Source organism: Podarcis raffonei, chromosome Z, assembly GCF_027172205.1.
Source record: "Podarcis raffonei isolate rPodRaf1 chromosome Z, rPodRaf1.pri, whole genome shotgun sequence".
Classification (NCBI taxonomy): domain Eukaryota; kingdom Metazoa; phylum Chordata; class Lepidosauria; order Squamata; family Lacertidae; genus Podarcis; species Podarcis raffonei.
Window position 1 is genome coordinate 33,725,727 of NC_070621.1, and position 16,271 is coordinate 33,741,997.

At 43.9% G+C, this 16,271-nt stretch overlaps 1 protein-coding gene across 1 annotated transcript in view; it reads left to right on the plus strand.

Annotated features, from left to right (window-relative positions):
- Positions 1-1,692: 1,692 nt before the first annotated feature.
- XKRX (XK related X-linked) overlaps positions 1,693-16,271 on the plus strand; it is a 40,100-nt gene continuing 25,521 nt past the window's right edge. Inside the window, exon 1 of the mRNA XM_053373804.1 lies at positions 1,693-1,811. The gene's annotated coding sequence lies outside the window, so the exon portion shown is untranslated. The remainder of the gene's footprint in view (positions 1,812-16,271) is intronic.

Consider the following 16,271-nt stretch of genomic DNA (forward strand, 5'->3'; position numbering starts at 1 on the left):
GTCTTCATCTTAATGCTAATTCATCCTAATAAAAACATTTTTGGGTATTTTCAGTAATACGTGAAGTTTTAATGCAAACTTCCCCCTAATGCAACCATTTTTGTACACATTTTTGTGGTATCACAAAATTGAAATTTGTAATGGTATAGTTGCTGGGGTCTTTTTAAAAATAATAATAATGGCATGCTACCAGACTATGTCATCATTATTCAGCTTCTGTTCCAGAATAATGTACTAAAAAAAGCACCCCTGCTTTATTTTCTACTGACCTTTGTTGGAATGGATCCTCACTATTTTTCATTTGTGTGACATGTATACAAACATTGTCCTGCTTTTTGTGTGTAGGGGCTGAGGATTGGTGGGTGTGTTTTGGGAGCGTCTGTTTCTTGCAACCTCCCTCTCACTCATGTGGGCTGTCATTTTGCAAGCTCATTCCAGAGGAGAGATGTAGCAGACAGAGATGATGGTATTAGGTCAAAGTACTGCTCATGATAGCTGTTGTTAACTGCAGGCAAAATTACATTACAAATAACCAGGTTGCCATAGGTCAGGCAGGCGCATACCGTAATTTCCCTTCTGATATCCTAAACTCCCGCAAGATTAGAATTCTTGAACAGCAGGCATTAAATGAATAATGAAATAGAAAAAAGCTCTGAAAATGCCAACCCAAATGTGCATATTCATAACAGAAACCTTTGCTGGCTGGAGGAACAAGAAAGGTACCGAAGGGATGTGACAACAGCCACACAACTTTTCTCAATTCAGGCACAATCCACCATTAGTGTGGGAAGGACACACACACACACACACACACACACACACCGTCTCCAATATCAGCAACATATGGCCAAAGGTGCATACAAGCAGCTAAAAATTATTTTTGAAAAACATTACATCATACAACTGTTTACTTACTGCATGCAGAAAGGCCCAGAAATGTGCTTTTGCAAGGATAGTTTTTTCAGTTTAAATGTTGATTGGCATCCACCTGTCTCTGGAGACAGTGGAAGAGTGCAACTTCGGGGCTGAAGTCGAACCGTTGGAGAGTTACGGCGCCTGCTGTGGCTGTAGAGACCGAAATGGGGAGAGACATGCTTTGTTGTAGCAGGGGCAGTGAAGATGTCTGGTTGAGCTAATGCAGGTGTACCCTGGATTTGGATGTAGGCTCACATTAAATTGTAAACCAAACTAATTTCTTCCCCAAGCCTAACTGTGGTGCACTAAAGTAGTATGTTACATTACATTTATTAGTAACTTAGATGCAACTTGACGCTTGGTTGGTTTGCCTGCAACCAAGACTGCTCAATATAAGATTAGAACAGGAGAAGCGGTGTTAGTTTCGCTGGTGACCTTTATTTGGCTGGCTGGCTGAGCAGGCATCAAGTTACACAGCTGGACCTCTTAGCTGGGAGCATTGAGATAAGCATCTCAAGTTCAACAGTCTCTCGTTTACACAAGTGTACAGCTATAATAATCCACTCTCAGGCTGATCCAGAGGAGCCTCATGAAAGCAAGCACAGTTGTTGTCAATTTACACTTGAGTAGTCAGCAGCAGATACCAACCATAGCTTCCTTGGGAGACCTATTGTCTGGACCTTTGAACTGGCTTTGTGATGTGAGACCAGGTTTCCATGGGAACAGTTGCCCAGGGATACGCTCCATAGTAGAATTTGCATCCTTAGGTGATAACAGAAGCTGCTTGGCTGTTAACCAGTTTAGATGAAAAAGAGAGAGGCTCTTTTTCATGTTCCACTGGTCATTCCTTAGAGGCAACCTGCTGTGGAATGGATTCAGAGATGAGACAGTCACATGTGAGTATTTCTGGGGTATAGTTGGCTGTCTTCATGCAGGCATCCTTTTAAGACTTTTCAAACATTTTAAAGCATTTCCCCAGCACTCTCAAACATCTCCTGGTGTTTCTTGAAGATCGAAGACAGAGGACTGCTGATGACAGGCAAGGCCTGCCCATTTGTTCTTGTGCCAGCTGAGACATCAAAAACGAATGGGAAGAGCTCAAAATTAACATGACTAAAAGGGAGCAGGCTATGTCTGAAGTTGCCAGACCCTGGGTGCCTCTAAGACAGGGATCAGCAAAGTTTTTCAGCAGGGGGCTGGTCCACTGTCCCTCAGACCTTATGGGGGGGGACGGACTATATTTTGAAGAAGAAAAAAAGAATGAATTCCTATGCCCCACAAATGACCCAGAGATGCATTTTAAATGAAAGGACACATTCTACTCATGTAAAAAACACGCTGATTCCTGGACCGTCTGCAGGCCGGATTTAGAAGGCAATTGGGCCGGATCCGGCCCCCGGGCCTTAGTTTGCCTACCCATGCTCTAAGACTAGCCCAAGATGCAGCAATTAAACCCGTGGACCATCTTCCAACACTTCATCTCAATGGCAGGGAAATGCCTCACCTGTTACATTTCAGCATGTCAGGCTGTCATTAAAGGGCAGGGCACTTACAAAAAAAAAGAAAAAGAAAAAGAAAGGAAGGAAGTTAGCCATCTTTATTAGCAGCATTTGATTTACCAGGAAGTAAACTCCCTCTGAATGGCAGGACTTACTTCTGATGAAGCATATTAACACAGATCATGAAACTTCTGTGAACATCATTAATGCGGTATAAAAAGTGAAATAGAACAGGTCGTTTTATACTCAGAACACACATTTTCAACAGTGTGCATTTTTCATTCAATTTACAAATGCAGGATGGAGGCGGCGGGGTGTTTATGTGATTTAAGCAACATTTCGGAATGAATGTCTCTATATCTTCACCCGTGTGATATTTATATTTATCAGTATGTATCGGTGGCGTGCGGTGACATTTTTCATAGGGGAACAGTTAGGGCCAGAGGCACTAGCTTGCAAAGGAGTTTCTTTTGGGGGGGGGAGGATGACGTTGTTCCCTTGAGCATTGCTCCTCCTTCTCTAAGCAGGGAAGAAGCTTTGGGAAGGAGGCACCAGGGAAACATTAAGTCCCTCTTGCCCAATGACTGCGCACCACTGTTTAGTAGGGCTTTCCCTATAGTCTATGCCACCATTTCATAGAATCATAGAATTGTAGAGTTGGAAGGGGCCACTGCGGGCCTCTAGTTCAACCCCTGTGCAATGCAGGAATCTTTTGACCAATGTGGCGCTGGAGATTAAGAGCCTCATGCTCTTACTGACTGAGCTATTTTGGCCAAGCCACGCCCACCTGCCTGACCTTTGCCATCAAGCATGACTTGCTTCTGATTACAGTGGTACCTCAGGTTAAGTACTTAATTCATTCCGGAGGTCCGTTCTTAACCTGAAACTGTTCTTACCCTGAAGCACCACTTTAGCTAGTGGGGCTTCCTGCTGCCGCCGCGCTGCCGGAGCACAATTTCTGTTCTCATCCTGAAGCAAAGTTCTTAACCCGAGGTACTATTTCTGGGTTAGCGGAGTCTGTAACCTGAAGCGTATGTAACCCGAGGTACCACTGTATCTGCTCTTGTTATGAACTCATGCTAGTTAGGGTACAGAATCAAGAAGTTTCAAAGCTACCAGCAGAAATTAAGGAGAATAAACAGCTTTTGAAGAATAACATTTAGCAATTTCCTTAAAACCCTTTTATTTAATTAAAATGCACTCAAGCTAGGATTGCACTTAGAAACACACACACACACACACACACACACACACACACACACAGACCCCTGTGCCTTGAAACAGCTGCACAAGGATGGGGACACTCAGTGCTATTTTTCTAGAAAAAGAGGTGCCGGAATTCACCACAAACACCTCCCTTGTTCTCTTAGAAGGGCAATGGCACCCACCTGGGGTGTGTCAGAACTGAGTTCCAGTGAGTTCTGCCTGGAAAAAAAGCCATGGGGACACTCAACCCATCACTTTTACATAAAATAGTACCTGTTAGGATTTCAGGTTGTTGTATAGTTGTAAAAGACACAAGTGCTTGGCACAATCTCTTTAAATACTTGTGCCTTCTCCTCAGTGTTTCCTCCCTGCCCCCTTGCAAACTCTGGCTGGTCATGATAATAAAGCCAGTAGAACTAATTGCATACAAACAAGAACAGACTGGCATCAGAAGGTAACTGTGGCCTGGCTAGTGACTGGGGAAGGAAATGGAAAGGCAGCTTTTGATAAGGGCTTGGGGTGCTGAAAGCGGAGATCTGCCTCTAGTCAGCTGAAGGCAGGAGGGAGAGAACAAGGGGCTTGGTTAAAGTTTAGCTTAGCCTTTTAGATGTGTTACAAGTAAGCATCAGATCCTGGTTTCTGTTGGCACAGGACCATTTGGCCCTAAGCAACGCTGCAAACTACAGTTCCTACTGTCCCCTTTTCTAAATTCGAGTGCTGTAGCTCAGTGCTTTGCATGCAGATGGTCCCAGGTTGAATCTCCAGGTAGGACTGATTGAGACCCCTGCCTGAAACCATACAGAGCCACTGTCAGTCAGTGTTGAGAATTCTGGGCTAGATGAACCAATGGTATGATTAGCAGCCTCCTATATAGACTCATGTAATGCAGGGATACAGAATGTGTGACTCTTCTGTTGTGGGACTACAGTCCCCATCATCCCTGGCCATTGGCAATGCTGGCTGGGGGGCTGATGGGAGTTGGTTCCCAACAACACTTGGAGGGCAAAGAATGACCCACCCCTGGCTGAAATCGTATCTTGAGCCAGAGAGGAAACTTTTCATTTTCTTGTGTTGCTTATTTTAATATTACATTTATACCTCACCTTTCCTTCAGGGAGCTTAAGGTGGCATACATGGTTCTCTTCCTCCCCATTTTATCTTCACAACAACCCTATGAGGTAGGTTAGGCTGAGAGACTGTGACTGGTGTAAGATCATTCAGTGAGCTTCGTGAATGAGTGGGAATTCAAACCCTGGTCTCCCACATCAAGCCCAGCACTCTATTATTCTTATTTTTTCTAATTGAAGTTGCTCAATTTTTTATTTTACGAAAAGTAATCTGAACGCAACTTACAAATACTGGCTTCTCACCATGTACCTATCTGTTGTGGGGCTGCCAGCTGGCCAGAAAATAAAGTCTGGCCTGTTCTTGTCTCTTGCTGTTGAAAACCAACCTTAGCTTGCAAGGAAGAACAGATGTTTGATCTGCAAAAATCATCCGCAGGGGGATTCAACATGACTACCTGCAGCTCAGGAGTGGCCCAAGCCATTTTGCTACCTGAGGTAATGGGCAAGATGGTGCATTTCCCATGCCGTGCACAAAATCTGATTAGACTGGTAGTTGAATCTTACTCCACAATTGGTGATTGAACAAAGTCCTCTACCACAGCCTTGGGCAGCAAGCAAGCTTAGGGGCTGCAGAGCAGAACACAGGGCACACATTTCTAACCACTTTCCACCCCTTGAAATTTGCCACCTGAGGCAGCTACAGCATGTTGCCTCACGGAAGGGCCAGCCCAGTAATTAAAGGGACAACAGCAGAAGCCAATGCAAAGGTTGTAAGTCCTATGCAAGCAGGCTGCTAGATGACCCTTCTTCTAACAGGCAGAAAGTAGTTAGGTATTCTGTACCTATAAAACAATATTAAGAGACAGCATGTAAAGGGGGAAATGCTTACCTATCAGGGCATTACCTTTCTAAGAAAAACAATTGCTGAATATTTTCCTGTTGCACAGCTGTAAGAAGCATATGAGCTCTTACCTGGGGCAGGGAGGAAACCCCAACTTTCTTCATGGGTGGTGCCCATTGGGACTGGTGGAGTGGAAGGCAGGAAGCCCAAACAGAAAGTAGAGTCACAGCCAATGAGAAGCAGAGTCCATCAGTTTCAGTTTTCTCCCCATCTTCCATTCTGAATTCTACCAGCGCACTGCTGAGACTAAGGAAGAGGAAGCTGATAGGCTGTGTCACCCCTTGGACTGCTTGTTAAGTTAGAAGGCAGACAGGCAGGGTCTGGCTGAGGATAGACGGAGGTTGGTAGGGCAGTGCCCCATTTGTCCTAGGGGGTCAGCCTCCACTGGTACAGATTCTAAATCTATGCATACACATTATGTGTACTGGAAGAAGCAAAGATCACCAGTGTCAAAGCAATGATTCTTCAACATTAACTTTGTTGGACTGGTCATGTTGTTTGGATGTCTGATTATCGTCTTCCAAAACAACTACTCTATTCCAAACTTAAAAATGGAAAAAAATAATTCCTGGTGGTCAACAAAGGAGGTTTAAAGACTCTCTCAAGGCAAATGTAAAAAAAAATCTAGTATAAACGCTGACACCTGGGAAACACTGATCTGTGAGCACTCCAGTTGAAGAACAGCCTTTACGGAAGGTGTCGTGGACTTTGAAGATGCTCGAACTCAGGATGAAAGGGAGAAATGAGCTAAGAGGAAGGCACGTTTGGCAAACCCTCACCGTGATTAACTTCTGCCTGGAAACCTATGTCCCCACTGTGGAAGGACATGTGCATCCAGAATTGGCCTCCACAGTCACTTACGGACTCACTGTTAAGACCATGTTCATGGAAAACAATCTTACTTGGCTATGAGTGATCACCCAGGAAGAAGAAGACTGAACACAAACAGATGGCTGGCCTAGGCTCTTGTAGTGCTTCCAGCAAGCACCCCTTGCTAGCAGTCCTTACAAACTATGCAGGCATCAAAGATGCCCCAGGAGGAGGCTACAGAGGCTGCTAGAATGCCTTCTGATCACAGTCATCCTTTGATCACAAAGGGTGCTGGTCAGGCCAGAAGCAAAAGTACACAGTGTGCATTAACATGAATTGAAGACTCAAAACAATTAGCCAAATATGGTTGCCAGTGCTGCTTTCTCCTTACATGGCAGGTAAGCCAGCTCTGGCAGGGATGCTTCAGATACATTATCTTGGCTGGAAATCATAAGTACACCAGGCCTGACTCACTGTACCCATTTGCTGGCAGGTCGGTTTCCATTTCAGAATGGGGGTGGAGAGAAGGAGACGAGTGGGTGGGAGAGTTGCCAGTTTGTTTACTGCCCTCTGCATCATCTTTGTTTGCAAGGGATAAACAGTGATCATGCTTTTTCCCATGCTGCTGAGGGTAGCGGTGGGAAATCTTCACTGGTTAATTCCTGAATACCCTGTGTTCAAGTCACAACCTCACTTTTTCTTTGACCAAAGTATGTGGCTGGCCTCAAGGTATTTTCTGGAACTTTATTCAGGAGTAGCATGCCTATGTTGTAAAATGTTTTTTTTAAATTTTAAGGAAGATGTTGCAGCAATTGCTGCTACAGAATCGTTTGGGACCTTGTAATTTGCCCCTTGTAATCTGACTCAAATAGTGCCTCTGATTAACACTCCTGCTTTCTGATGCCGGCACAAGACAAGCCTACTGAAATTGCACCAAAAAATTGTGCAAAGTTCAGTTGGCAGGAAAATCCTCACTCAGAATAGGAGGAGCCCCTGCTGAATTCACTGGGGCTTAGTAAGTGTACATAGGATTACAGCCTTAAGCAATACCTAAAAAGATATGAACTGGAAGGTAGGCGAGAAATTTGCACATATGTATTTGATAAGGAGAGACGCGGGTGGCGCTGTGGGTTAAACCACAGAGCCTAGGGCTTGCTGATCAGAAGGTTGGCGGTTCAAATCCCTGCGATGGGGTGAGCTCCTGTTACTCGATCCCTGCTCCTGCCAACCTAGCAGTTCAAAAGTATGTCAAAGTCAAGTAGATAAATAGGTACTGCTCTGGAGGGAAGGTAAATGGCGTTTCCGTGCGCTTCTCTGGTTCGCCAGAAGCGGCTTAGTCATGCTGGCCAGTAAAGCGAGATGAGCGCCGCAACCCCAGAGTCGTCCATGACTGGACCTAATGGTCAGGGGTCCCTTTACCTTCACTATTTGATAAGGAGAGCCTGTAGATTCAGACAAATGTCCCCACTCTTCATTGTGTGTTGTGAACCCAGTGTCATTCTTTTTTTCAGAAGCAGATCTGTGAGCTGTGGGGGGGGGGGTATGGGGAAACAGCTGCTTCTAACAAGTTATGTTTCATGTCTGATGCACAGTAACTGCAAATGTCACTGTATACTGAGGCAAGTGTTTGCTTCAATCTATCTGTGAGTGTACATCTCACACCAATGCACAGTGCGAGTCTTTAGTGTAATCCATTGACTCATTTAAAATTGGCAGTGTCAGCCCTTGATAGATAAACGAGGCTACCTCTCCCTGCTATGCCATGAAGAGGAGAGTTAAATTGCCACAAGTGTTTAAATTGCCTTGACCTACAAACCCGGGAGTAAGTACAATTGAACCCCGTGACATCTGAGAAGAAATATACTGGATTGCACTGCTAATTTTGTAGTGCCAGGTTTTAGTCTTCTTTGTTTGCAACTGTTCTGGGATTTGCAAAAGAAGGGCCTTGCTCTGGAATCAATTACTCCAAAGGCCACCTTGTTTAGCTTTTCTTTTTTCTTCTTCTAAATGTTGCTAGCTGGATGCTCCAGTCTCTGGCCTTTGAAGGCTGCCTGCCTCTATAGCTGAAGATTCTAGTGGCAGTTTAGCTATGTGAAACATTCCTTCAGTTCATTGTCTCTAGAGAGTATGAGAATTTAATTGTCTGAAAGGGCTCCGAGTAAAATCAAGCAGCAGGTACATATGCACAATTTTTAACAAATGTGCTTACAGAAACTGCAGGTGACGAAAACCACAATAGAGGCATTTCCTCTTCTTTCATACATAGGAAGAAAGCCTCTTCTAAGATGATGCCTGTTATATATATCTGCATCTTTTAAAATAGGGATAGTGAGCCTTTTCCCAATCCCACAGGTTATTGAGAAAAAAGTGCTTGGAGTGGCGTATGCCTTTAACTGAGCAGCAGCCCTAATTCATAATTATGGATAGACCTGGATTCCATTTATCTAAGCTTTTTCAGAACAGCAACCCAAGTTGGTGGCCACCACAATACCTTGTGGCAGTAAGTTCCATAGGTTAATGGCTTAGCATGTGAAGAAATGCTTCCTTTTGTTAGTCCCGAGCCTACAGTCAATCAGCATCAGTGTGTGACTTCAAGTTAGAAATATGAGAGAGAGGAGGAAAATACATTTCCAGCTACACCATTCATAATGTTATAAGACTTATACTATGCTGCAAAGGTATAATGAATTTAGCCCTCCCCTCCCCCCTATAGTTTTAAAAACCTTTTCTTAACTAATAGTGGCCTGCTTCCTGTTGCCTTCAGAAAGCTCTTTTTCAGGAATTTGGCCTTGTCAAATCAAGCATTATCCACTGCTTAGCACAAATGGTTTTTTTGCGGGCAGATTTAACACTGGTTTCTCTGTCTTCCCTTAGTCACCCATCTGCTTCCAGACCCAGAACTTTACTATATTTGGGAAAGGGACCATGTAAGTCTCTTGGCAGGGTTTACTGGTTTCCTCTTAGAGCCACGCTGTCTCCTGGGTCCTAACACAAACCAATCCAACAGTAAGGGAGCAGACAGCTGTACACTAAAGTCAGGTTGCTTGGGCCTTTAAGGGGATTTAAGTTACCTTCAGTTTTCTTCCAGTTATTGTCTCTTAGATGCTTTTCAGGGCAGGCAGGAGGGAGGCAAAATAAAGATGAATGGCAGGCAAGGGGATATTTAAACAAAAGACTAACTGCATATTTTGCAATCACAGGATTTTTTTAGAAGTCCCACACCCACAAATAGACAAAATCATTCTGCACGAAAAGGAATTCTTTTTCAGACTAATTCCAGACTAACAGCAGCATAGGGAATAAGATAGTCTTCTTTTTTTAAAATAATAATTACCTGGAGCAAACAATAGGGTTAACAAATTAAAATTGCTCTGGATTGTAAACAGAGGGGGGTTGTATTTTTAAATAAATGAGCACTGGCCAAATCAATTTAAAATCAAATCAATTCAGAGAAACATTCTCTGCCCTCATCTTGAAGTTTCCATAAATGCAATGGGACTTATTTACGAAAGTTGTTTGTTTGTTCATTTGTTTGTTTATTTAAATGATCTCTGGTTGATATGAAATAATGTGGGGTGGGGAATAAGGTACTCAAAATCCACTGCTGGCGTGTTATTGATTTACTTTTCTACCAGCCACAAGGAGAGGAAGACTATTAGGATAATGTTGTTGCTCTCTGTTCCATTCTGGGGCAGTCAGTTCCAAAGGTTTGTGATGTGACTAGAGAGAAAACTTGAGCTTGGAAGATAAATACCAAATAGCTTGAAGCTTTGTAATAGTGAAGAGAAGGGTCCCTTCTATCTTCTCGCTTTGCTTTCACTATTTGCCTTTTATTCAGGGCAGGCCTGAAAGAACATGTCAACCAAAAACAGTTCTCTCAGCTGTGAATTTATTCATTACATGTGAATCAGTGCCCACAGCCCTCCTGGTTTTGGTGCCTGTCTAGGACTACATATAGAGCTTGTTAGGCACCCAGCAGGGCCCCATTACAAGGCTCAAGGGCTGCGTTTGGTCTGAAAAAACATGCCTTACCCAGACCCATACTGGGTGCTAGGAACAGTTCCAGCTGTCTTGTGTCCCAAAGTTGATTTATTTGTTGTGGTGTGGTGACTGACCTTGCTATCAGCTCCCTGCCCCCCCCATGGAATTTACCACCTTTGTTCCTTACCAAAGGTTTGTTTTCTGCCAGATTCATCTCTTCTTGTTACACATTGTCTTGAACAGAGGGTTCAAGGGCTTCTCAACAAACCCCATAAGCCAGTTTTGGCAATCAGTCAGAAGTGTGTCCTGCCAAACTTGCTGCATCATACTCCACTTGAACGTAAGAACATAGGAGTCCTGCTGGATCAGGCCCAAACTCTGTTCTCACAGTGGCCAGCCAGATACCCATAGGTAGCCTGCAGACAGAAGCTGAACACAACACCACTTGTGCTCCCCAGTATATTGCTTCCAACAGTGCGGGTAAAATATAGTCACCATGGTTAGCAGCCACTGGCAGTCTTATCCTCCAAGAATAATAGAATTGTAGAGTTGGAAGGGACCTGAAGGGTCATTTAGTCCAACCCCTTTAAATGCAGGAATCTCACCTAAAGCATCTAAAGCATCTCAGCTAAAGCATCTATGACAGATGGCCATCCAACCTCTGCTTAAAAACCTCCAAGGAAGCAGAGTCCACAACCTCCCAAAGGGAGCTGTTCCACTGTTGAACAGCTCTTGCTGTCAGATAGTTTGTCCTGATATTTGGCTGGAATCTCCTTTCTTGTAACTTGAAGCCAATGGAGCAATTTGTTGGACGCTACATTCTTGGCAGAGTTTGAGTTCCAACAGATATTGGGGAAGTCGAAGTCACTCGTGACTACTCTGTCTCTCCTTTTTGAATGTTTGGTAATCTGCTCTAGGAAGGCGCCATCCAAGTCATCAGTCTGGCTTGGAGGTCTTTAGCGGACAGCCACACTAAGGTCACTGTTGTTTCCCTCTCCTAGTTTCAATTTGCTTTCTGTGCTCCAGGTCATGGATTTCTTCACAAGTGTACACATCCTTTACATATAATGCTGCTGCTCCTCCCTTTCTGTTTGGTCTATTCCTTTTGAACAGGTTATACCCCTCAATTCCTACATTCCAGTCATCCCACCAGGTTTCAGTAATGCCTACCAGGTCATACTTGCCATCCTTTATTAAAAGTTCCAATTCATCTTGCTTGTCTCCTATACTCTGTAGAGTACAGTGGTACCTCGGGTTGCAGATGCTTCAGGTTACAGACGCTTCAGGTTACAGACTCTGCTAACCCAGAAATAGTACCTCGGGTTAAGAACTTTGCTTCAGGATGAGAACAGAAATCATGTGGCGGCGACGCAGTGGCAGTGGGAGGCCCCATTAGCTAAAGTGGTACCTCAGGTTAAGAACAGTTTCAGGTTAAGAACAGACCTCCAGAACGAATTAAGCTCTTAACCTGAGGTACCACTGTATACTCATTTGTGTAGAGGCAACTGAGATCATGAGTAGTTCACTCCAGCTGCTTCCTTCTTGTAGTTTCTTGCTCTTTAGCAAGTTTCTGGAGCACCACCTCAGTTTCCTGTGCATCTATGAAGTGATTATCCCCAGTACCAGGTGTTCTTCTGCCACCTGTAAAGTTGTCTCCCTCTCCCTCAAGATCCAGTTTAAAGCTCTCCTGATCAGGTCTGTGAAACTCTTAGCAAGCACGTTATTTGTCTAATCCACTGTTTAACTATGCACTATTTGAAGAAGTAATTTCTTTTGTCTGTCTTGAAATATTTGAGCCTGCAGCTTAAATACAAGTCCCAAGGTCTAGTATTATGGGCGGGGGGCGGGACTTTCCTCCATCTACTTGCCCCATGACATGTTTAATTTTATACATCTCAGTCATGTCTCCTCTTACTTGCCCTATTTTTCTAAATTGAAAAGCTGCCGACTTTATGCATTATGCAACTTGTTACTTCGGCATCAAACCTTGACTCAGCTACCTCCTCCAGGTTGGTAGCTTTGAATTCTCAGCCAGGAGTCACAGGTTGTGCGCATGTGAGTGTGTTCAGTTAGTGTGATGCAAGGATTTCTGGTGCAAGCCATGACAACTGCTCAGAAATTGTCAGATCTTGGAGCAAAAAAAAAAAAAAAAAAAGAAAGAAAAGAAAAAGAAAGCATTTCAGTTTTGAAATCAGTGATTAAAAATTAGTGCAGTTTTGAAAAGTTTCCAATTGTATCCAAGCACAGACAAAGCCTGCTCCTTCTTCTCAGGGACTATCATGCAAACATTGCTTACAATATCTTAAATTTGGTTAAAAACAATACAGCTTTGAAAGGTTTAATTCACCGTCTTGATTCAGAATAGTTTCCAAATGTATCTAGACATAGACAAAAAACTGTTTCCTTGATCTGAGGAATCACCATGCAAAATTTAGCTATGAGACAACTTTTCTGATTAAGGATTCAAATTATAAGAATGGAAATTCCAACTGAACACCAAAGTAACTTTTGGGCAGTAAGAGCTGTTCAACAGTGGAACAGACTCCCTTGGAAGCTGGTGGAGACTCCTTTCATGGAGGTTTTAATGCAGAGGCTGGAAGGTAATCTGTCAGGGATTCTTCAGTTTGATGCCTGCATTGCAGAGGGCTGGACTAGATGACCCTCGGGGGCCTTTCGAACTCTACAATATTATTTATTTATTTATTTACTTACTTACTTACTTACTTACTTACTTACTCTAGTAGATGTATTTTATTAATATTTACCTAAATATGTTCAGATGTATAGAGGTTCTGGCTGTTCTATATTGACTTGCCCATGTCCCCTATCTATACCACCCCAAAGTAAGGCCTCCTCAGTAAAAAAATGACTGGCTATGGGCCTGCACTCAACTCTTTGCTCAATATGATACCCAGTTCCCTCAAACGTTCCTCTTAAGTACCGGTTTCCAGACTCTTTGTCGCCTTCCTCTGCACAGATTCCATAACTGGACAAAGTATTTCAGGTATGGTCTGACCAAGGAAGAATAGGGCATTAATATTCCTTCCCTTGATCTGGACACTATACTTTGATGCAGCTTTTTTTTGCTGCTGTGTCACACCGTTGATTCATGTTGTTGTCTACTAGGACCCCCTAGAACCCTTTCATACATACTGTTGGCAATCCAGGTATCCCCCATCCTGTATTTGTGAAGCTGGTTTTTCCTGCCTAAGTGTAGAGCCTATTGAAATTCATTTTGTTGGTTTGGGCCCAGTTCTCCAGTCTCTTAAGATCTCACCAACTTGGGGAACAACCAGCAATGCTCCTTCAGATGGTCTCAGGGATTGAGCTGGGATATGAGAGTTCAGGCAATCCCTGAGATACCCTTGACCTAAGCTGTTGTTCAGGGCTCTGCAAATTGATACAAGAACCCTGAATCTGGTTTAGTAGTAAATGGACAGCCAATGCAGCTGTTGGAACAATGGTGTTACATGATCTCTGCCAGAAGCTGTCAGCTGTCTGGCCACCACATTCTGCACCAGCTGGAGCTTCCAAGGCAAATCCAAGAGCAGCCCCACATAGAAAAACATACAGCAACCCAGACTTGACCAGTGCATGGACTACAGTGATCAGGGTATCCCAGACCAGGAGTAGTCATAGTTGCAACCTATATGAAGATGATAATAATAATAATAATAATAATAATAATAATAATAATAATAATAATTTTTTATTTATACCCCACCCTTCCCGGTTCAAAAACTGGGCGCAGGGCAGTTAACAACAAATTTAAAACACTTAATTGTAAAAGCAGCATAAAATACAGTATAAAAGCATGCATAACAATAAAATTCAAAATTCAGAAATCAATTTAGGGAAAATAAGCATTAGAATAATCCCCAGGGCTAGCTGGCTAAATTGGTCCTACTTGGGCCAGTGAGGAGGCCAGGGGAGAATTAGCTGTGGGATCTCAGAGCAGGTAATCTTCATAAAAGGGGAGGGGGAAGGAAGAGAAGGGAAATAAAAGATCAGGCTAAGTTCAAATTAAAGGCCAGGCGGAATAGCTCTGTCTTACAGGCCCAGCGGAAGGAGGTTAAATCCTGAAGGGCCCTAGTCTCATAGGACAGAGCATTCAACCAGGTCGGAGCCATCACTGAAAAGGCCCTGGCCCTGGTGGAGGATAGTCTGACTTCCTTAGGGCCCAGGACCTCTAAACTATGGTTATTCATGGACCTTAAGGTCCTCTGCGGGGCATAGCAGGAGAGGTGGTCCTGTAAATACGAAGGCCCTAAGCCACAAAGGGCTTTAAAGGTCAAGACCAGCACCTTGAACCTGACCCTATACACCACTGGGAGCCAGTGCAACTGGTAAAGTACTCCTAGACACAGAAGACACTTTGGCGTCTGGTGACAGAGACATACTTGGGCCTGGAGCATCAGCCCAGCCACATGATGGTTAAGAAGTGCAAGGGTTATGCAGTTGGGTCATCCTGAGAGCACTGGGTGTGTGGATTTCTGCAGCATGCCCTTTCATACACAGCGCTTTCTCAGCCTCAGTTCAGCAAATGGAAATAGCACTGAGACAGATGATTTCCTGTTTCACAACATCATGGCCAGATTTACACAACCACTTTGCAGACTTCTTTTCTTTTTCTTGAAAAAGTTTTGAAAACATCTCCCCCCCAATTCCAACAGTAAGCATGTTTCTTTAGAGGTTAAGTAGGTCCATCCACATTCTACATTTAAAAGACTAGCATACGACCATATGCAGTCATGGCTCCCCCCGCCCCTGAATCCTGGGAAGTGTAGCTTGTTAAGGGTACTGAAAGTTGTTAGAAGACTCCCTATTAACTACAATTCCCAGAGTTCACTGGGAAAAGAGGCTGATTCTTAAACCACTCGGGAAACCTAGCTCTGCGGCAGACACCAACTTTGATGGAGGACGTGGCAGTCAACAACTTCTAGTCGTGATGGCTGGTTACTGCTTCCAGTCCTGGTGGTGATATGCTTCTTAATTAGGCCATGTCCACATTCCTGTTTACTTTGTGTTTCTGAGGGCTGAGAAACATCAGTGATCACCTGATGTTATCCAAAAGGCATGTGTATCTTGTATTTTGTTAGAAAATACAACTGTTTGATGTGTTGTTTCTCAAGCCAGCTTCACACCCATTGGAGTCCCTAAGTTCTGAAGTCATCTCTAGTCAAGGTGTGAACAGCTTTGCATAGGGCACATATATCCTCACCCCATTAACCTCTCCTGGAGTGTACAGAAATGAAGCTGATACTAACGAAGCTGTGCTGATGTGAACAGTTGTGTGGGTGGGTGGGGAATAGCTGTGAAAAAAACTAACTTAACCGAGCTGTAAGTGTGGTATAGAGGTTAGAGGGGTCAATTAGGGGTGGGGACCTGGATCCATTGAGCACACCAGGTCCTTACTTCCTCCATGGGTCATGTTTTTGACAAGTGAGCCCTGCCCACTTGTCACTCACATGATGTCGCAGTGATTCCAGGTGACCCATGATGCAGTTTGGAAGCAAAGAAACAGCATTTTGCAAGTGTTGGTGATCAGTTGGGCAGATGCCAGGCATCCTCATTTGGCCTGCGAGATTGTTCTGGCTAAGCTACATGCACCTGCCCCTACACCTGATATCCAGTGTGACATCAGATGTGAGGCAGGTAAAGACATGGTTGGGCAGAAAGTGGGCTTTGCGGGCCACTGCAAAACCTGCACGTGGGTTGAAATCAACACTCAGCAATGATGCCCACTGGTTGATTGTAGGGTCTGATGGGAAGAGTAAATGGAGGAAAGACACATGTACACCACCTTGAACTTTTTGGAGGAAAGGTGGGATGCAAATGTAATTAAAATGATGGTGGCAACAACAACAACCAGTTGCTATGGAATAACACTGG